The sequence below is a fragment of the Lepidochelys kempii genome, chromosome 2 (genome assembly GCF_965140265.1).
Source record: "Lepidochelys kempii isolate rLepKem1 chromosome 2, rLepKem1.hap2, whole genome shotgun sequence".
Taxonomy (NCBI): Eukaryota; Metazoa; Chordata; order Testudines; family Cheloniidae; genus Lepidochelys; species Lepidochelys kempii.
The window spans coordinates 110,893,439-110,916,191 of record NC_133257.1 but is presented as its reverse complement, the minus strand read 5'-3'; positions in this window follow the sequence as shown (position 1 = coordinate 110,916,191).

Sequence of the window (22,753 nt, the reverse complement as noted above, 5' to 3'; positions counted from 1 at the left end):
AAAGGAATGGCTAACTATCTGTGAATAACCTACATTCCCCAGTCTAGTAAATTTTGCTTCTACTTTGGGATCTTATAATTCCATTTCCAATTACAAGGTGAACCAGGTTGGAAAACCAAGGATAGATTTAGGACATTATGGATTTTTTCCACATTGGTTGATTAGCTTCAGACATTTTATTTGATTAATGTCTAAAAGCTCTAATTAGCAGTGGCTAATCTTCCCCACAGATGTTTGGTATTGATTTTGCCTCCAGTAAGCTAATCTAATTGCCCTCCTTATCAGAGGTTGGGTGGGTATTGAAATAACCAACTTGTTCATGCACCCATGGTTACCGTCAAAATACCAGTGGGTAACAAGATAATGCTGTCTGTTAGGTACCTGAAAAAACTAAAACGGGGCATGGAGTTGAGTAAATAGAGAAATTACCACCAAAACTGACCAGGTGGAGAATTGGGGTAAATCCTATTGCACCAGAATTGCTTGCCCTCTTAAGGAAAGAGAATGTCCCCCTCTGTTGCAAAGAAGAGGACAGGAGATTAAAATAGGAGAGACATGAGAAGAAAAACATTTCTTAACGGAGTTGCTGGGGAGGAAGTTAGAGGACAAGGAGAATGTAGTCAGCAGCTATTCATGTACGAAAACATCCTTCTTAGTGAACTGTGTCTGCCTCCCATGGTGGTGCAATGCCACCCCTAGAAAGTGGTGTGAACACTATCAATAATAAGACATCTGTCACCACTTCCTTTAATAAAACCTTGTTTTCAAAGGCTTTGAAATTGGCTATAAAAATTTGTGGTAGGTTGAAACTTAGCCATAAAAAATAAAACAAGCTGACAAACAAAAAACCTACCTCCCCTTAAAGCAAGATATTTTCTTAAATAAAATTTGAAGTCCCCTGATTTTGGAGTAAAACACACATAAAGACATCAGAAATGAGCAATTCAAGATGATTTATTTTGCCTTCCACTAAATAAGAAATGCTTTAGTTTTTAAAGCCACACTTTGGAAGTGATTAGTCCAACAACGTGGACGTTTGCTGTTTTGCAAAAAAGAATGTCAATGACTAAGTTGTAGTGTTTGTGTTTTCATTGACAATTTCATAAGGCATTTTAGTTCCCGGTTTTATTAAAGATCAACAGAATTGTTGACACTGCAAGTTAGTGTCTCATGTAAGCAGTAGATGTGAGGGTTTCAAATACAAATGATAAGGGAAGACCACAGAAAGGATGCAGTATGCATGGTTTGCAGTAAGTGTACTTACTGCTCTAAAAGTTATATCAATGTTTAACTCTTTATTAGCTCCACCCATTTTTCTCCAAATACTTCAGTTAATTTGTTACAGGCCATGAGTCATTCAATTTCTCTTAATTCTCTTCTTCTTCTCCACCACGTTTCTGTGGAGGGTGTTTATTTTAGCAACCTTATAGCCTGATCCTATAAACTTGTACTTACATAACTAGTTCTAATGACTACTCAGATGAGTAGGAGGATGTGGGATCCTTTTGCTTTTTCCTTTTTCTTTGAAAACATAGAGAAATAATTGAACATACAGATATTGAGCAATTTGTGGCTTGATTCTGTGGATTCTCAGCCTGCCCCCGAAATGTCTCCAGGAACTGTTGCCACCATTAAGTATAGCACATACCACAAATGCTTTTACTCTTGTTATCACCACAACAGCTCCTCTATGCCTTGTATCAGTTTGCTCAGTGGAGGAGAAAGAATGAGGCTTGCCACTGATACTATGGACAATATTCAGTAGTATGATTGTTTTTTTCAGGTTGACAGCTAACACTGAGCCATGGTGTTTTTCAGGCATATATGTGAACTCCATCAGCTATGTCCTGGACCCCGAAAATATTCACTGCTCCGGGGATTCACTTAAATAGTCAGGTTAATTTGAGCATACACATACAGTAATTTGAAAAACTGGCACTTGCTTTCTATTGGTTTTCCTTTGATGGGCAATCTGCCAGCTAATGTGTGCCAATAGGGGTGTACTAATTTATTTGTAGTAGCAACCATTATGTGCTAGATACTTTCTTGACATTAAAGAAAGGACAGTCCTTGCCTCGAGGAGCTATCTATGGGCAGCCCCACAAATAGAAGTTAAGGGAAGAGGAATGACAGATATATATTACACAAATCAACTAGATTGACTGTAGGCAGCAGGACAGAAGTGGGCCATTAAGAGAGACTTAAATGTAGACAGGGTAGGGGACCTCTGGAGGAGCTCAGGGAGGTTGTACCATAAGTTCTGGGCCATGCAGGAGGAGGCATGGAAGCGCATTTGCAAGAAGCTGTCAAATGGGTGTCAAGGACAGCAACGCTGGTGGGGCGATGAGGATAGGAGAACATGACACTTGACAAGGGAGGATAAGTAGGAGGGGCAGAGTTATAATGAGCTTTGAAGATGATGGCAGTGGTGGGGACAGTGATACAGAATGGAGGAAGTGAAGAAAACGAGGAAGGAAAGATCAGGTCTTTCCTTTTGGCCTTCAGTTTAAGCTGGAGACAAGACATCCAAGAGGGGACATCAGAATGAGGGGCTGGGCTGAGAATGAGGGGCTGGGTGGAAGGAGACAGGTCAATGGTGAACAGCTGGATATGTAAGTCAATAGCATACACGTGCTACCTGAATCTGTGTGAGCAGGTGAGATTGCCCAGAAACAGAGTGTAAAATGAAAGGAGCAAAAGCCCTGGACAGAGCCATGGGGGAACCTCCCACAAACAGTGATAGAAGCAGGCCCTTTTACAGTGGAGCACTTAAACACGCCTGCGGTACCACTTAGAAAGAGAGGGATGGTTCTACTGGCATCTCCTGTTTGGAGGTTTGGGAAGGTCTCTGACTGGTAAAATCTTTCAAAAGGTGGTGATGTGGTGTGTGTGGGGGGGTGTGGAATATTAAGAGCTGCACAGGGTTTATCATGTTTGATGTTAAGCCAGGAAACCTTCCATGGAACCCAGAGCAGTGAATGTGGTCAGTCGTCTCTATGGCAATTCCTCCCACCTTCCCTTCCCCACCACTGTTTTCATCATGTTTGACATTTTGGGGGCTACTTTGTTCCAGCCTAGTGGCCTTGGGCAGGGAGCTGAGGAGATAAGGGATTTTGCTTGGATTTGAAAAACCGTGCACAAGTCAAAAAATGTGAAAATCATGGAACGGATGCATTGGCGGTGGCAGCCGTGTTAGAGTTTGAGGCGCCACTTGTTGTGAATGCACTGGGGCAAAAGGAAATACATACAGTATAAAACTCCTTTGGCCGCACAGGGTCCCTGGAGATAGGCAGGCAGCCGATAGACACACCGAGTGAATGGCAACCTGTTCTCGATGCACATATGTCATTATTCAGCTTTTAAACAAACTTGCTTCATGGCACTGTGTCGAAAGAGCTGCTGCTGGGGCGAGGGGGGAGAGAGACCGGGGACCAGGGAAGAGAATTGGGGCCAGAGGAAGCAGAGACAGAGGCATGCACAGGGTGCAGAGAGAACCAGTTCCAGAAAAGGCAGCAGTGGGCTGGAGGAGGCAAAGAAAGATGTGGCTTGAGGGCCTTGAGAGTGAGAACCTGAGAAGGGCAGCTGGTGGGAGCCAGGACCATGTGAATAAGAAGTAAGAGCCATATGAGGCAAATATGCAATAACAATGCAGAGGAAATGGAATTTATTTGCATTAGCTGTGGGTGGCCATATTCCCTATGCTCTTGTCTTCCCTTGGATTTGGCAGTTAAGAGTGGTGAGGCAACTCCAACCAGTGAAGGTAAATTCAGCATCCTGGGTATTGTTATGACCTATTGTGAACTTTCATTTCCTGCCTTACTTTGGCTGGAGTGGGATGGGAGCAGGTGGAAGCGGGATTTTCCTATGAAGGCTGTTTGCCATACAATAATAGCACAGTCAATAAAAAGGGTGTGTGGGAGGAGGAGAAATCTTGAAAAGAAGTCTCTTAATTATTTCACGTGTTTTACTGAGAACCACATTGTTTCCTTGTGTGGTCTGATAGGGCTTTTGTTTACTCTACACCAGACAGGCTAGGTAGAGAGTAAGTTGAGTGGTGTAGTCAGTTTTGAGTTACACAAGAAATACATCCCAGACTGCCTCAGATATTTGTAAATTTTCATGCATGTCGTTCTTAGACCGAAAGCTCTTCAGGACAGGAACTGGGTCAACCTCTGTGTTTGTACAACAGAACTCCTGACTCCGAGCAGGGGCTCTGGGTGCTTCCATGATATAAAGAAATAATAACAGTTCTCAAGAGAGAGGCACTTGGAGCCTGACGCTGAGCACCTGCAACTCCCACAGTATTACTATTGACAATTATTTGTACTGCTGCAGGACCCTACATAGCCAGCTTCAGCATTTCTGGCCAGCCTTTAAATGAATTTTTACAATACCCTTACCTCTTCCTGCCCCTGCCCTGCCTCTTCCCTGCCCTGTTCCGCTCCCTCCCCCAAGTGTGTTGTGCTCTCACTCCTCTCCTCTCCTCTCCCCTCCCCTCTGTTCCCCTCCGTGAAACATCTGATCCATGGTAGGCGCTGAGAGGGAGGAGGAGGCGCTGATTGTGGGTAGAAAGCTGGCTAGATTGTCGGGCTCAACGGGTAGTGATCAATGACTCCATGTCTAGTTGGCAGCCGGTATCAAGTGGAGTGCCCCAGGGGTCGGTCCTGGGGCCGGTTTTGTTCAATATCTTCATAAATGATCTGGAGGATGGTGTGGATTGCACTCTCAGCAAATTTGCGGATGATACTAAACTGGGAGGAGTGGTAGATATGCTGGAGGGGAGGGATAGGATACAGAAGGACCTAGACAAATTGGAGGATTGGGCCAAAAGAAATCTGATAAGGTTCAACAAGAACAAGTGCAGAGTCCTACACTTAGGACGGAAGAATCCAATGCACCGCTACAGACTAGGGACCGAATGGCTAGGCAGCAGTTCTGCGGAAAAGGACCTAGGGGTGACAGTGGACGAGAAGCTCAATATGAGTCAGCAGTGTGCCCTTGTTGCCAAGAAGGCCAATGGCATTTTGGGATGTATAAGTAGGGGCATAGCGAGCAGATCGAGGGACGTGATCGTTCCCCTCTATTCGACATTGGTGAGGCCTCATCTGGAGTACTGTGTCCAGTTTTGGGCCCCACACTACAAGAAGGATGTGGATAAACTGGAGAGAGTCCAGCGAAGGGCAACAAAAATGATTAGGGGTCTAGAACACATGACTTATGAGGAGAGGCTGAGGGAGCTGGGATTGTTTAGCCTGCAGAAGAGAAGAATGAGGGGGGATTTGATAGCTGCTTTCAACTACCTGAAAGGGGGTTCCAAAGAGGATGGCTCTAGACTGTTCTCAATGGTAGCAGATGACAGAACGAGGAGTAATGGTCTCAAGTTGCAGTGGGGAAGGTTTAGATTGCATATTAGGAAAAACTTTTTCATTAAGAGGGTGGTGAAACACTGGAATGCGTTACCTAGGGAGGTGGTAGAATCTCCTTCCTTAGAAGTTTTTAAGGTCAGGCTTGACAAAGCCCTGGCTGGGATGATTTAACTGGGAATTGGTCCTGCTTCGAGCAGGGGGTTGGACTAGATGACCTCCAGGGGTCCCTTCCAACCCTGATATTCTATGATTGGCAGTGTCCGCCAGCAGGCAGTAGATGCTGGTAGTGGGGAGTATCTGGTAAGAGGGGTCCTCCTTGCCCCTCCCCCCACCTGCCTATGCTTGCCTCCCCGTTTGCCTGCTCACCCTACTCGCCCACCTGCCTCACCTCCTTGTCCGCAGGGCCCCCCAAAGCGCAGGGCTGGGGGAAGGTCGCCCCGATTCACCATACCTAAGGGATGGCTCTGGATAGGCCATTAGAGTTAATGGAAAGACATTGAGACAACTGGGGATTTCACCACTTGGAATATCTACAGTGACTGAAGGAAAAACTATAACAAAACTTTTCCCTCTGAAAATGGAAGAGGTTTGAAGTGAAGAAACTGAGGAAAAGCCTCTAAGTGGGAAGCTGTGAAATGCTGGGCCCCTCCTATAGCTAGGGAGCATGCTGGGAAACTGTGCAAAAGCAAGAGGTAACTTGTATTAGGAAGGGATTTTTATCTAATACAGACACGTACAGCCCAAGGTTCTATTTATTTATTGACTCTATAACTTGTATGTGTTTACACAACAGAGAGATGTTTGGGGTAAAAATCAACAAAAGGTTTATTTAATAGAAAAAACACAGATTCAAAAATGAAACCATAAGGGGAAGCAAACTCTGGAGTGTGTGTGCTAAAGTGAACTGATAACTTGGGTACTGGTTTCCCACTTCCGGGGGTGACAAACAAGAGTGGGAACAGTCCAAATATCTGGCAATTAAGAACTTGGGTAGGAAGGATTTGGCGAGACCCAGGCCTGGAAGGGCTGTTAGTGTCACCCTGCAAGGAGTAACTAGGTTGGTGAGAGCCATGTTGAGACCTTATTCTTGTGGGCTGGCTACTGGTGTCGGGAGTCTGGACCACAGCTGCATGGCATGCCAAAGTTTTACAAGGCGGGCAATGACCTGTCTGGGTGATCCCCAAAATGTCACACCTTCTTCCATTACATCCCCTACGTGCAGAACATCCTTCCTGAAGTGACCTGTGAACGCGCTACCCCCTTCCACATTCAAATTTTTCCTAAAGGCTCACTTCAGCTGGAATTCTTCTAGGAAACTGGCTGATTATAGCTAGATTGTGGAACTTGAAGCTCTTCTATATAACTATCCCACCCTGCACCAAAAAAAAAAAAAAAAAAAAATCATTTAGTTGTTATATTGGTGTGGACTATTGTCACCTAACCATAAATTGAACCATTTTAATAGACCAGTAAAGTTATAAAGCATCACATCCCCTCTAGTGTGGACACAATTAGATCAGTATAAAGGTGCCTTATATCGGTATAGCTACAGAAGGGGAATAATCTATACTGATAGGAAATTGCTTTCTATTGGTATAATTGTGGCCACACTACTGGTGTAGCTGTTGGTACCAATTCACACCTAACTGAAATGGTTGTTGCAGCATAAAAGCCATGTGTAGAGCAGGTCTCAGATCTTTGGACCAGGGAGCTGCATTCTTTTGTGTTTGGAAAGTGCCTTACATGTTGTAGGAACTACCAGACCTGAATAACAACAACAGGTCATTCCAGGAGACTTTTGCAACAGATATGGCAATTTCCTGCAATATCCTGGACAAACCTTACTGAATTAAGTTTAAGTATCTTAGTAGTTCATTGTTTTAAAAATATTTGTGCAAATATTTATGTATTCTTATGGGATTGTATGTGATGTCTCTAGGAAGGAGACATGACTAATTTAAAGCCTGGGAAATGTTGTGAGCTTCAAAGGACTATCTGAAACAATGTGCCAGACAAGAATGAGCTATTAAAGTTAAGTGGGGTTCCCAGGAAATCCTTAGAGGGAGGTGTATGCAAATATACCCCCTCCGCTTGTGCATGATCTCAGCCTTTGGAAACTTTGCCCTGGGGAGAGATGACCATTCTCTGATGATCACCTGATACACGAGATTAAGATCAGAGGCCCAAACTGTATAAACAAATGACTCCGATTCATGGGGGGTGCTTGTTCAGGGCCATGACAGTTATGAATTTGTAACCATAAAAAAAAAAGAAAGAAAAACAAAAACACCCTTGCTAGGGTTTGAAGGACTGACTCCTACCAGAGGAATTGTTGGAGTTGAGGTAACCTTATTCGCATGTGTGTAGGTTCCTCTGTTGTTTTAATTTGTTTTCTCTGTCATGCTTTCACTGTAAGCATAAATATGATAGCTTAGGAAAGCTGCATGGTACCTTTATAACAGTGAACAATTACTCTGTCCGTAGCCTCTGAGGAGAAAACAAGACCTGCTGAGGCAGTCAGACTTGCTGGGGAATTCACAGTGCAGGCAGGGAACTGTGCAGCCTGGAAATATCGATCAAGAGGGAGTGAGATGCACATCTCCACCCCAGAGAAGTGACAGCTGGGGAAGCCAGAAGCCTAAGAATGGGCGCCCTTGCTGGACCATTGAGGGGGAATACAGGTGCAGTTGCCATGAACTGTGATGACTGCTTCCTCATCTAGTGCAGATGTGGCTTCCTGATCTTGGCCACAAAGCGAGCCAAAGGCACAAACCTTCTGAGAAAGGTACAAAAGAAAAAACAAAACCCTGCCCGGAGAAGGCTTTGGTGTATCATCCCTACTTCCATCTCCTGTTTCTTCAGACATTCATTCATTTGTTCCTGTAAAGGACACAGAAGAGGGGAAAAAACACATGAACTATTACTGTGAAAATGGATGTATTAAACTCCTCAATCCAAAGGAACATATGGCAAAAGGGGACAAAATGGGTCCCCTTCCAAAAGGCCAGCATTTGACTATACCTCAGAAGGAAATAGCATGCCAGCTGCTGCTATCACATTGTAGGGAAGACCATTGTACAACAAGATGATGGGGGGGGGGAAAGATTAATGGAGCGCCCCTTAAAAAAATGGAATTGCCTATAGGAGAGAAAAATGGCCACATCTTTTGCCAGACTGAAAAGAAAGTAGCTGCTATTATTGCTATGTGGGAGGACCGAATTCTTGTTTTTTGCTTGATTCCATAGTCCCGAGGCAGGAAGGGCTGAGTTCAGTGTAGTTGAGAGTATCATCTTGTCCCACTTTTATGCAAGGAGCAGCCTTGTACACTACTTTGTATTTTCATTGAGACTTTCATTCCAAGGATCTCAAAGTACTTCACAAACATTATTAAACACTTGTGACACCCATATAAGGTCAGCAATCTTGTTATCTCAGTTTCACAGATAGGGTACATGAATTGCCCAAGGTAAAGCAGATCTTTAAACAGACCCAGAAGTCCTAGCTCTCGGTCCTGTGTTTCAGACTGTAGACAACATTCACTCCTTTGATGGTCAGGCTTCCTGCTGTACAACGTCTTAGAGAGAGCAAGAGAGAGAGAGTGCCTGAAGTAAAACGTCTAATGTGGGAGGGAAGAAGGGAAGTTTTGTGGTTTCGAAAAGGGCTCAGTGAATTACTTTTCCCTGCAGGAATAAAGTTATGTTATGGTGTTATTGTAGCAAGACATTCACTTGGCAGTAAACAGTCCCTTGAAGCTGAATTTGGCAAAGTCTCAGCTTGGGAAGTAATAATTTTTTTCAGAGAATCGGGAAAAAAAATCCATTGGATTCTTTTAAAATGACACAGCATCAGTGTTAATTTTACAAGTGTGTAAGATGGAAGGGAGAGAAGAACCACAGAATACAGAGGAAAGTGAAATTTAATGGTTTAAAATACTTTTTTCACATTTAGCTTAAAAATTGCTTTCTGCTGAAATTGTCCAGGTTTTAATTTAGAGGTGCTTGAGGGGTGGCAGTATGCTATTTCAGATAAACCTTCGTACTTTGACTACATAACTCTCTTCCGCTGTTTGGGTGACCACTAAACCTGGTCTAAATATCAATAAGAGTTTTTTAGACATTTTGAATATGGTTTCTTTCTGTTGGTTTTTGAAATGGACCAACTTTTCATTTTTCCAAATTATCTGCAGAATCTTTTAAAATAGACTTTCCCTTGAAAATCCAAATTTTTCAAAATGAACTTTTTCAATTATGAAATTGAAAATGTTTGTAAACCAGTTCTAAATTTTGAAAATCCCAACACGTGACTAAGATAAGCAATCACAGTTGATAATGAAACCCTGTGAAAAGTGATCACCATTACAGAAAAAAAGCCCAATAAAACTTGCCATAGAAAATTCTTGAAAAAATGGAAAATCTTGGGAAAAATCCAAGTTTTTGCAAGAATTTCCAATTACAAAATTTGGCAGGTTTTTTGTTTTTTTTATGTGAGAAATAATTTCAGCTATCACTAGTTAACATCCACGTATGTAACTTTTTGATTTAAAATAAAACTGTAGCAGCTAAATTCTATTTTGGTCTTTCTCTCCCTTTTTCACTCAAGGCTACGAAGGGTAGAGAAACCTGTTGGTTTAAAAATCTTCACCAAGATATCTAGGAGTGCATGTTGTGATAATTGGACCTACAAATTTACCCTAATTTTAAATTCAATTGTTTAAAAAAAATTTTGAAAGTTCATAAGATGTAACAATAACCCATAATAACAAAGGTTGATGGAAAGTGGGTCAAGTTGCTTTCAATAATGAATGTTATGTACAGATGCAAGAAAACCAGAGAGACTAAATTAGTCCAAACAAAAGAAGGCCACATTGATATGATTCAAGGACTATGTGGAAATCATGCTCGGTGAAAACAAGACGTGGAACTAGGAATTAATTAACCAAAATTGGTTTGTTGGAAACTAGGCCTAATTGGCGGACAAAATAATGAGGAGATGGGCTATTCCACTCATCACTCCAGTTTTGGGGGAGAAAAAAACAGATGGAGGCTATTGGAGCAAGATTCACTATCATGGCTGCCATCCCCCACCACGGGCACTGACTTTCCAGTGTGCCGGGGGGTGCTCGACCTCTGGCTCTGCCCCAGGCCCTGCCCCCACTCCACCCCTTCCTCCAAAGCCCCTCCTGACTCTGTCTCTTCCCGCCCCTGCTCCACCCTGCCCCACCTCTTCCTGCCCCATTTCGCCCCTCCCCACAGTGCGCCATCCTCTCGCTCCTCCCCTCCCTCCCAAAGCCTCCTGCACGCTGTGAAAGAGCTAATTACGGCAGGTGGGAGGTGCAGGGCCGGGGGCGCTGATCAGTGCGGCCTGCCTGCGAGTGGCAAACGCTGCAGGGCAGGGAGGGAGCTGCTGGTGGGTGCTCAGCACCCACCATTTTTTCCCCCGTGGGTTTTCCAGCCCTGGAGAAACCATGGAGTTGGCCCTATGACCCCCACCATGTCTTGGGACTCCCGGACCTTCATCATCAGTGGAGCCAGCTGAACTAACTTCCTTTCTTTTCTCCGAAAGGATTGTTATTACCATCTTTAATACTGTCTTAGAGATTGTCAAACAAAGGGATTTTTCCTTCTAAAACTCTCTCCAGCTACAGGGAAAGGGAACAAGAAATGTTGTTAAAATTAAAGCCTTACTTTATACTTTACATTTTAAATGTTTCAAGTGTGTTTCCTTCATTTCTGTGTCTATAATAAAAGGTTAAAAGGATTTTTACTGGTGTGTTTGCCATGGTAAGAAGCAGGCTGAGGTCTCTGTATATCAAACCCTGAACCTTGTTTAACTCTGTTCAGGGTTGGACAGTGACTGGCTTATGTTAACATCATTAGCCCATTTATTCCATCTACATTAATACAAAGGCGATACAGGTAAGATGGAGCATGCTGAGTTTTGGATGAAATTAATTAGCCTCCACAAGCTTCATATGTCTCTGTGGTTCTGCTTAAAAAACAAATGAACCAGAGTCAGTCAGAGCTCATGGAGAATTTCAGGAAGTTCCTTAGCATCTGGGATTAACTCAGGTATGGTGTTTTATTTATTTATTTATTGGGAGGCTAACAATTTGATACTTTTAGATTTTGTAATTTGAATGTCTAGCTTAAACATTTCACAAACAAAATAGAAATACTTATTAAATCTTACCTCAGGTGCATGCCGTTGTTGTTCTGACAACCCTGACAAGATGATGACAAGAATCCTGCCAACTCATAGTCCAGCAATATATTCCCTGCCAACATCACTACTATGCTTGCTGTTATATTCAAAGAAGATAGTACGTGCTTTTCTCTGAACTGAGTTTCATCTACAGAAATTATCCAGAAGGTATGTCTTTATTGGAATTGATACAGCTAGGTGAGGTTTTGCCCCACAGATTAAACTGAATACTTATCCAAATCAGAAACTGCCAACATTTTTTGCTCAAATTTGTGAACTGATCTTCAGCTCAGCTCAATTTTTAACCCATTATGTGAATTTAGTGCTTTTGAGTGTTCTGGAAATAAACCATCAAACACTAAGGATCCTGAGATTGAAAATCTGGATATTTCACCTGCACACAGCATATTTTCAAGAAGCATTTAATGTGCTTGGATTTTTGTCACTTGGGACATGTTGCATAATGTTGAGCAGTCAAGGTGACCCCATGGGACAGGTTCCTACAGAGTCATTACAGTGTCTTTGGTCTGTGAACTAGGGGAAGGATTTATATAATAGACTAATGGCTTCAAAGGAGCCAGTACAGCCTTCTGGGTGGAAGTATCCACTTTTTATCCCTTAAAATGCCATCTAATTTCCAGATGGATCTCACATGTAGACACTGGGAGTGCCGGGGGAGAGAGGGACACCAGATGTTCGTCACTGGGGTTGGGAGCAGTCAGTATACCACAGTGTGCTGTGTGGGGAGGGGTACCAATCAAGAGGGGTCGGCCGTGTTTGGGAGGAAGGCTGTATTGCAGTTTGGGTGTGTGAGTGGGCGTCAACAGGAGAATAACAGGAGAGAAACTGGATCATAAGGTGCTTGATGTGGCATTTTCAGCAACAAGAAGGTTCAGGACTTGGCACTTGTTATGATCGGTACAGAAGATTTGGCAGTGAGGTGGGAGAGGTTTGAGGGGTTGGAATCAGGGAGGAGTCAGAGGATGTTAAGGGGAAGGAGTTTGTGGATTCATTAGCAGGGATAAAAGGAGATCAGGAAAGGTCAGGTAGTTGTCAGAGGGTTGCCAGACGGTTGGGTTCAGATCAGGCTGTTGTGAAGGGGTCAACGTATAGATGAGTGTATGGTTCTTCTCTTCAGGTGCTCAGAGCACTTTATATCTCTGTTCCAAAAGGAGAGGTTAATATGATAGCTGGGGATGGTTCTGTAGGATTCAATTAAGGCATAACTAAGCATTTATTGTACTTGAGTCTAAATCCCTGCCCAAGATCCTGGAAGGATTTGAAAAGGGCCAGTTTGGTTTCTTGTGTTTTATAGCTGTGCTCTCACTTTTTTCCATAGCTAAATGTTTAAAAACTTTTTAAACTGGCACCGAGGTTTTAACAGAGGAGACTGCATGACCCAGGGCGTCAATAACAGGAAGTGAAGCCTTTCTCTAAGATGCCAGTTTAAATCCAGCCCAGGACAGGCAGTTCTTCTCAGTGTGAATTTTGCCCGAATGAGGATGGCAGGATTTGTCCCATTGTTTAGTGAGTTTAATTACTGTGAAGGGTTCTGGGCTGACACCTTGGTGACTGAAGTCCTCTATTGCTCTGTGTGGTGACTGCAGCATCGGTAGTCTCAGAACAAAAGTACCCTACAGTGTGCCATGACAGTGCCTCAATCTTTCCATGGAAGCACCATCTCTATACATGAGTAGATAGTTCATTTTTTATGCCCACTCAGTCCTCTGCCTGGCTGCCCCTCTGGGAAGACTCTCAGCAAACACAGAGTACCAACTGTGGTAGCCTGCTTTGTGATGTGGACCCCAACAGGAAACGTAATGAGATCACTTCACTCACTTCACAAAAGTCACTAAACGGGCATCCGATAGTAACAACTTCCAGTTAAAAGAACGAGGAGTACTTGTGGCATGTTAGTCTCTAAGGTGCCACAAGTGCTCCTCGTTCTTTTTGCTGATACAGACTAACATGGCTACCACTCTGAAACTTCCAGTTACTACCTATTTGAGCAAACTCATTTAAACCCCTCGCCCATCCCCAAGTTCCATCATCCAGCTACCAGTCTGTAAGTAATAACTGGAATTTATCATCTGAGGGCTATTTGGTGGCCTATATGAAATGGTAGATTCAGGACCATATGTAGTAGACATACATAAGTGTAATGTGGCGAGATGACTTCAGACTGACCAGGGTTGCCAGTCCACCACCCTTACGAGTACTAAATTCACTTTAAAATAGTTAGGCTTGAGGACAAATAAAACAAAGAAGCTGGGAAATTCAAACAAACTCTTGTTGTTGCCCCTCCTTTTCTTCCCACGAGTCATGAGTTAAGAATAGAGAGAGTCAATTTTACAATGTGGTTCTACTCTGAAAAGAGCACTTATCTTATTAACATGCTGTGGAGTAACATCTCATTAAGAATCGCCTGGCAATTATGGAAGCGAAAACCTTTTATCTTCAATCCACAGGTGTCGGGTGCAGCTGCTGCGTAACCACCCACTAAAGGATTTATCAAGTCAGCTGGAGGTAACGCCCTCTCTGTCTCTGGCAGGTAGTTGATCCTGCACAGTACATCAGTTCAGTTCTGGGAGTGGGACTGTGCTGGTTTTGTGATGTAAATCACTGGACGCTGAACTGGAAGCACATTGCACTTTGGACCTTTGGGGTAAGATAGCAGATTTAAATCTTAATCCCAAGGGGAAAAGTTAAAGTCTTTATCTACTAAGCCACCCAGCTAGTTATTCCTAGTTTGACTGCACAGCCTGTTATAGACAGAGGCTTGCTGTTTCTGTTCCGAACACAAATAGGTGGTAGAAATACCAATAATTGTATCGGGTGCTTTACCTTATCATAGTAGACAGGGTGTTTTACTTTTGATGCAAAAACATGCTGTGGGCATGGTCTCTTCAGCATGACAGATTGTATTTGGTTTTGTCTTATTTTTCATTTGAGTCCATTCAGTTGTAGCACAATAAAGGCAATGCAATTTTTACCATGATAGGCTCAGGCTGCTGGCAGTATAATAAATTACAGCCAGTAGTGTTTGTTACTGCACAGTACTGTGCTTATATTGACCAATCAAGTATCAATACACACAGAGTGAATGGAGTATTTCATTACTTTCCCACAAGAGGAGGAGTGGGAAAGTAATGAATTACTTGCCCATAGGAGATCAGTACCCAACAACTTTGCTCTAATTGCATCTTTTAGATAACATATGACAAATCATTTTGAAAGTATAGGAACCTGGGGGTGTTTAGACTTCCATGATCTTCAGAGATTCGAGGTTCTGTGATGCAACCTGAACAATTTCCTTGATCTCTTTACTCCTCTAGTCAATCATTTACTGGGGCAACCTTTTTACAAAGTCCTACTGTAATGTGTTCATCACAAAATGCTGTGCTTCTGCAATGGCTTTCAGACGCGTGTGTTCTGTACACAATGATGAACGCTTGCACATGATTATTTATTAATAACCGCTCCTTTCCCTCAGTAGAACCTAAAGCCTCTACAAAGGACTCAGCATGATTATTCCCATTTTACAGGTGGAAAAAAATGGGATTAGTTATTGTGGTAGAACTGGGGGTCCCCATTGCGCTAGGCACAAAGAAAAAGGAAGCCCCTGCCCCAGATTGCCTACAAAACTAATAGACTAGATAGGAAAAGCAGTGGAAGAGGAATGAAGTGCTCTCCCTATTTTACAGATGGGGGGGACCCAGCCATAGCGTGATTATATGACTTGTCCAAGGCCACAGAGGAAGTCTGTGGCAGGGTCAGGAGTTGAACTCTTTGAACTCATAGTCTGGTGCCTTACCCCCATGCCACCCTTCATTTTACACAGAATTTGATGGCCTAGGTCTGATGTGGCTACCGCACAGGGAAGAAGATGACTAATTTACACATGGCTATGCCACTTGCAGATTATTTCTTCATTGGTGAAGGCAAACGTGATGGTGGGTTTAAGTCACAGATAAATTTGTGCTTCGGCTTCTGCTTTCTTTAGGTTGTAAGAGACACCTCACTAAGTGATTATACAGTGTTATTGCTGGCTTTTGCACTCCCTATGTTTGACTGTTACTGGGGAGTATATGGTTTCACTATGAGGGGAAAATGTAATAAGCTACACTGACACCAAATAACCTTTTTCTTACATGCAGTGATCAGGGCTGAGGGTTATCTCCCTATCAGTCATGCTATGCTGCTTCCTTCTCTCTTTAATCTACTGTTCCTCAGACTATAAGTAGCAAGCACTGCTTAAGAGAATATTATATCTCCAAATTCAACCCCATTAGTCAGGGCAACCGAACACCCTCCTGGTATGATTTCCAGCACCAAACTGCACACACTGAATCAGAAGCAACCAAGCATTTTTTTGGTGTGGATAACTCCAAATTAAAGTGGAGCATGGGTTGTCATTAAGATGCCATGTAGACGTCTCTTTGGGTTTTACAGAACTTGGGTGCAATCTTGACTATGTCCTAGGGCAGTAGCAGTCAAGTATTGTCTTTGGATAAATAGTTCCTGAGCTATATTATTCAAAAACTTCTGATTCTACACCACTATCTCAGAAAGTACTAGTCTACGAGGCTAGTTACTGAATGTGATTGCTATTATCATCTTGGCAATACCCCCTTGTGATCTTGATATTCTTCTATTAGACTTTGAGGACATTTCTTCCCCCCACACACACTTAGCTCTTTCCTCCCTTAATCCCCCACTTAAGCTGTATGCTTCTAGCCAAACGTGGTCTTTAGACAAAGAGGACTTGGGCTCTAGAGGGGACTTCCTCCATCTTAACCCTAGCAGGAACTGCCTTTAGAAGGGCAGGCCAGGGTGCAGGGCCTTTATGAGGAGCAGTGTCAGTTGAAGAAAAGTGCTATGCTGTTCCCCCCTAGCAGTGCACTCTTCTGTCCATCTCTTGCAATGCACTTTGTGTCTAATTTGTACTGTCTGCCTGTTTAGATTGTAAGATCTTCACAACACGGTTAGCATCTGTCTTTCTATTTTGTCGTGCTCAATCGCATACTGTGTAATTTAACATATAATGCTGGCACATAGTGTTATTGAACTGCCAGCTCCCCCCAGCTATATAGGATGTCACTAATGATGTACAGAACATGATGCAACATACAATTGACCATTGCATGTAGGCAATGATGCACATCTATGTTTTGAAGACAGAGAAGAAGGATGGTTCAGTGGTTAGAGTGCTAGCTTGGGACTTTTAAGAGACAAGTTCCATTCCTTGCTCTACCAGACTTGCTATATGACCCTGGGCAAGTCACTTTGTCTCTCCATATCTCAGTTTCCCACCTGAAAATGGGGATAATGGCACTTCTCTATCTCACTACGGTTGCTGAGGTACACTAAAGGTTGCAAGGTGCTCAGATACTACAGTAATGGGGCCATATAAATACCCAAGATAGATGATCAGCTAACCAAGTATTAACTATAAAGAGTTTTCAAGGAAACCCCCCAAAGTACCATAGATGCATGGAGATACTGGTGTGAATATCAGGATGTAATTAAACATGCTATGCCATTTAAAAATATTACTTAATTTTAGGTGATTTCATTACCTGTAAGTAGTGAAGAGACATGACTGAGTTTTGCAGGACTTCCCAAATAAGCGTTGGCTCCTATCTGTCAAACAGGGTGGTCTTTCGGATCTATGTCTCATCACTTTTGCACTAGAAGTGGTTCCAAAAGGGGATGTGTTTGCCCAAAAGCATGTGTAGTCAGCAGAACACTATTAAATAGTGTTTATACCACCAGAAATAGGTAGAGATTATGGAAGACAAACTTTGAATGTAAACTAATAACTGAACTCTTCTTACCTGAGCTGTGGAATAACTTTCTCTCTTTAGCATCCACAGATGTATAGTCTCTCAGGAGTCATCTGGCTGCATGTGATTTTATACATCTGTCAGCTTCATCAAGTATCCTAATGCAAAATCCAGCACTCAGCGACATTATGTGGCTTTATGATGCTCCCTGGGAGACTTCAGATCCATAAACGAGTGAATGGATTACAATGAGATATAAATACAGTATTTTCATGGATGACCTAGAATCCAGCTCTATTATTATTCTTGTTATGTAAAGAGAAACTGGTACCCATTTTTCTCTACCCAGAACTCTGAACCTTTTGCATCAGGTGATTCTTTTCTTTTGAAATTTCAGTCTTGTAGATTCCTGTTTTCTACTTTATTAATACATTTTGAATCTTATTTTAGGTGATTTTGTGAATATTAATATGATGTTTTGAGATCACTCCGACCAGTAAGGAGTTCTGTTACCACCACCCCAGCATCCTTGGGTACCTTAATGCTATGTCACAGCTCTGACACCAGTAGCCAGTCTAAATGTCTCATCCTGGCTACAACCAGCCTCCTGCTCCTTGCAGGGTGACACCAACAGCCCTTCCCTGACACTCTCCCACTGACATAGCGACCACCGTGTGTTGGGGGTGGTTTAATTATGTCAACGGGAGAACTCTCTCTCATCCGCATAAAGCAGCTACACGAGCGATCTTACAGTGGTTCAGCTGCACTGGTACAGCTGTGCTGCTGTAAGCTTACTAGTGTAGACATGGCCTCAGTTAATCAGGGTAGGGAGAATTCCCTCCTTTCCTAGTTTTCTAAGGCTAGGGTTTTCTTTTCAGTTTCAAGTTTTCAGCGTTTTCCCATTAACTTTAATGGTCTATCGTTGTCTCATGGCTGGACCATGGATGAGCACTTGAAATTGATTTTCTGTAAACAGCTAGCTTGGGATGTCCCCCCTCCCTGCCTGATTGCTTTACCACACTTGTGAGTTTGATGCTGTAGTTGCACCGCAGGTACAATTACCATTTTCTACACATGTGTACGTGCATAACCATCACCTGTATATGTATCTCCTAGTAACCATCAAGTTCAGAACTTGACAAGCTTTCATAAGAGACCTTACTTGACATATTAATACACAATAACATTGCATGCAACCAGTTGATTCAATTGTTATTCTTTGGAGTTCAGACCTGTTTCTTAAGTGTGGCTCTACAAATCTACTCCCAGAGCCAGATCCACACACCCCACTATGTACTTTTGAAAGGCTAGGATCTGGCCTAAACTCTGCTGTGCTTATAGCACAGAATTCAACTGAAATTCTCAGCTTGTGCACTTTTATCTCCCTTCTTCCCAAAGACAGCATCTGACCCTAAATCTGTGCTCCCCTCCCCCCTCACACTCTGGTGTGACATGACACCCACCCTCCATGGCCCTCTTCTCTCAGCTCAGAGCAGGATGCCAGTAGCTTTGTTATCTTTGCTTGTTTCCATTTGGGGCTCTGAAATAGGGATGTTTAAAGTTAATAGTAATAAGGCGTGTATGATTCTGTCAGGTGCTGTCCCCAAACTCTATCACAGAAGCATTTTGAGAAAAGTGTTTTGGTGCTGGGTTTGATGTATGAACAGGGCTTAAAAATAACCCAGCACTTGAAGGGAGTGGTGCTGGATGGACCAGTGAAACTGCAAAATACCAAGTGCATGTCCCTAAAAGAAGCTAGAAAACTTGAAATGGTCCTTACTAAATGTATGAGGAGAAGGATGGAAGGTGGTGTATCTACCTTGAGCAATGTAACTTTAGTGTGTGGTTATATCAGCCCAAATGCTCACAGGATATGGATGTTCGCTATCTGTCCTTTCAAACCCATGCTGGATCTCCCTCACTTGTTCTGCTTCATTCCAGAATCTACTGCTGTGAACAAGCTGCACCAACCACACCAATCAAATTTGCAGAAACGTTCAGGAGTAAACTCCTGCGTCTCTTCCCTCTCCTCTCTCCCTCACAGTGTAAGCTGTGGTTTTTATAAAGTTTTAAACAATTCGCTTTTCAGATATTGTGTGAGGCACCACCAGCAGAATGTACACAAGACAACTGTTCCCCCATATACACCTTATAATCTGCTGACCCAGTTTGTCTTGATACTCCCCTGGTCTCTGTTTTTTCACACACAAGAGCAAATGGGTACTTTCAGTCTGACTGACTTGTTTTACATTGAGAGACACGAAACAGGATAAAAGCCAGCAAAATCTCCATGACAGGGCAGTGTCTGTCTCCTCTTCATCTGAAAAAAATGGTGGCTAGTCTCTGCAAGACCTAAAATTTAGAGAAGAGGCACAGTACAGAGCAACAGTCATACAGCAACACAGCTGCGTGCACCATGGTCTCCTTTTCTCACACTGTGCCCATAACATCTTCTCTGCTGCTGTGTATCATGCAACCTCACTCTCCTTCAAATACCTCCTCCAAATTCATTTCTTTTCACTAGGTTATCATTACTGATCTCCAGTCCTGCAAGTTAATGGCAGTTACCACCTCAAATTGCCATTATCAATGACAAAGTGTGAAAAATAACAAGATCTATAAACCATGTACACAAAACCAAATGCATCTGGGGCTTTATCTGTCAGGGCTGGGATGCAGGGTACTGGGCCTGGTGGTTAGCATGGCGAGGGCTGGGTCCCCGTTCCAGCTGGGATTCAGAACCAGAAGCTCAGGAGCTAAGAGTCAGATACCAGGAAACTGGTTGAGTCAGGAAACCCGAAATTTTGGGATCAGGAAACAAAAGCAGGTAGCGCTGGGTGAATAGCTCAAACCAGGGTAGAGTCCAGTTGTACAAACAACTTCATGTTCCTCCTTCTGGCTTAAGCAGGGGGAGGTAGCTGATCAGTAGCTCTGGTGTTCCACCAAGTGGGGCCCATGCCTGGAACCTCCTATCTGAGCTGAGCTTCAAGGAGTCTACACTAAGCCATTGGGTGTATTGTTGGAATATGATGACCCCTAAGGATCTGGGTTCAAAACCCACAGGTCATGACACTATCCTGCTTCCATTGAAGTGAACGACAAAGCTCTTGTTGACTTCAGTGGCAACAGGATCAAGCCTTTAAAGATTAATTCACAATCTCTTACTGTTGTTGCCCTTATCTCTGGGATAGCTCAGTGGTTTGAGCATTGGCCTGCTAAACCCAAGGTTGTGAGTTCAATCCTTGAGGGGGCCATTTAGGGATCTAGGGCAAAAATTGGGGATTGGTCCTGCTTTGAGCAGGGGGTTGGACTAGATGACCTCCTGAGGTCCCTTCCAACCCTGATAGTCTATGATTCTTGTTTGTTCCTTCATGTTGTGTTACATCTAACTGAAGCCATGTTTAGACTGAAAAAATAGACTGTGTCATAAAATAAGTTAACTAACATGTGTTTAAGGCCAGGTATACACTAGAAACTTTTGCTGGCATAGAATAATTGTGGTTGGTGTGGCATTTTTGACATTTTTATGCCGGCAAAAGCCATAGCGTAGATGCATAGAAGTGATGTTGCTAGTTCAGCTCAGGGAACCAGTATAAAAGTTATGCTGGCAAAAGCAGTTCTTTGCCAATAGCATTTATTACTGTAGCACTATGAACTGTGTCTATAGTCAGACCGTTTGTCGGTCTAGCTATAGTGGCATAACTATACCAGCAAACTGTTCATAGTGTAGACCTGGGCCTAACAGACACATTTTAAATCTGACTTTGTTTCTAGTCTAGATAGGGCAAATCGTATTTAAAACCCTGGTATATGGTGTTGGGCCAGCCTAGGTCCCCTTCTGTTTTCCTAGTTTAGATGTAGACCTTAGCTTGTACGCTTCTTAGGACAAGGACTTGTCTCTGTACCTGTAAAATGCCATGCATACCTATCAGGCTGTAAAAATAACAACTAGATTACTACGGGGATGCATAACTCAGTAATCCAAGATGCACAGGTTTGTAGACTTATAAGAAAAGGTTTCCTAGACCCCTGCTCCACCTACATCCACTTACATAAAGTAGCAGTAGAATTGCACATGGTGTTTGTGAACATACACACACTGCACTCTTCCTACTGCGGGAGCAACAGCAAAACAGGGTACAAACTGATTTAAACCTCTCCCTTTGCTGCTCACTGCCACCTGTGCTGAAATGAAGACAACAAACTCTTGGAAGCTGCCCTGTGTGTTTCAGTTTTCAATTGAAACTTTTTAGCAAAGCTGAAAGAGAAGAAAACAAAACCACACTTCTCTGTGCTTCCAGTGAAAAGAAACGACAGCCATTAGATTCACTTCATTTGCCTCACCTGACCTGAAATGAACTCCCTCCCTCAGGCCTGTAAGAAAATTCAATTAAAAGGTCCATCTGTGAGGCAACAGCTGAAGGGGAATTACTGTGGGGAGGTCCACATTTTCATAAAAAAAGGGCCCTCTTCCCCCTGCTCCCTTCTATATCCCTGATTAGGCCTTTTCCTTACCTCTAAATCATAAGTGTCCCCAATTAATCAAACCTGATCAAGTAGCTTTTATGTGCTCCATTCAAATGTAGAAACACTATAGATTTGGTACATCCCTTAAACATCACGGGGGGTGGGGGGTAGGGAAAAAGAAACAGAGGTTTGGAATCAGAGCAGCCTAGCCCAATTAAACCAGCTGATGCAATGGGATTAATGGCTGCTAATATGCAAAGGGCTCTTCTGGTAGCAAAAATAATCACCATAAGGCAACAACCGTGTGTAGGGGCTTAAAAAAAGAGAGAGAATGGTAACAGGGAGAATAGCTAGTAGCTGTAAGTGTGCTGTTGTGAAAGCCTTTCTGATGCACATGCTAAAAGCCATGTTGTGCTTTTATGATCTATTAGCTTATAGAGCTGCCGAGAGTCATGTATCTAGTTGGTGTATGGTATTTAAAGCAGTACTGACATTAAAAGTATGCTAGAGAGCCTGCATGGAAATTGGGCAGCACATGTGAATCTTGGAGTCCTTGCTAAGTGCTGATGCCTAGCAGGCAAGTATGAGTGCATTTTTTGATTGCACAGGCTTATATTTATCTAAAGCTGGGTTCTCCATGACCTCACATCATCTCTAGTCACCTGTACTTTTGCCAAGTGAATGTAAAATGCCACCAGATCAGAATGGCAGCGTTCTGTGGCCATTTCAGACATGGGTAAATGACTAAATGTAGGGCAAGGCAGAAGAGAAACAGGACCCAGTGGTTTTTTTCCCCTCCGTGTTGGCTTTTTTGGGTGCATTATGTTGATCTGCATAACAAATATATGGCTTTTCTTAATGCACGGGAACTCATGCTTTTTATTTTTCACTAGCTGAACTTAGTTACAACTGTGAATGCCCATGCTCCCTGTG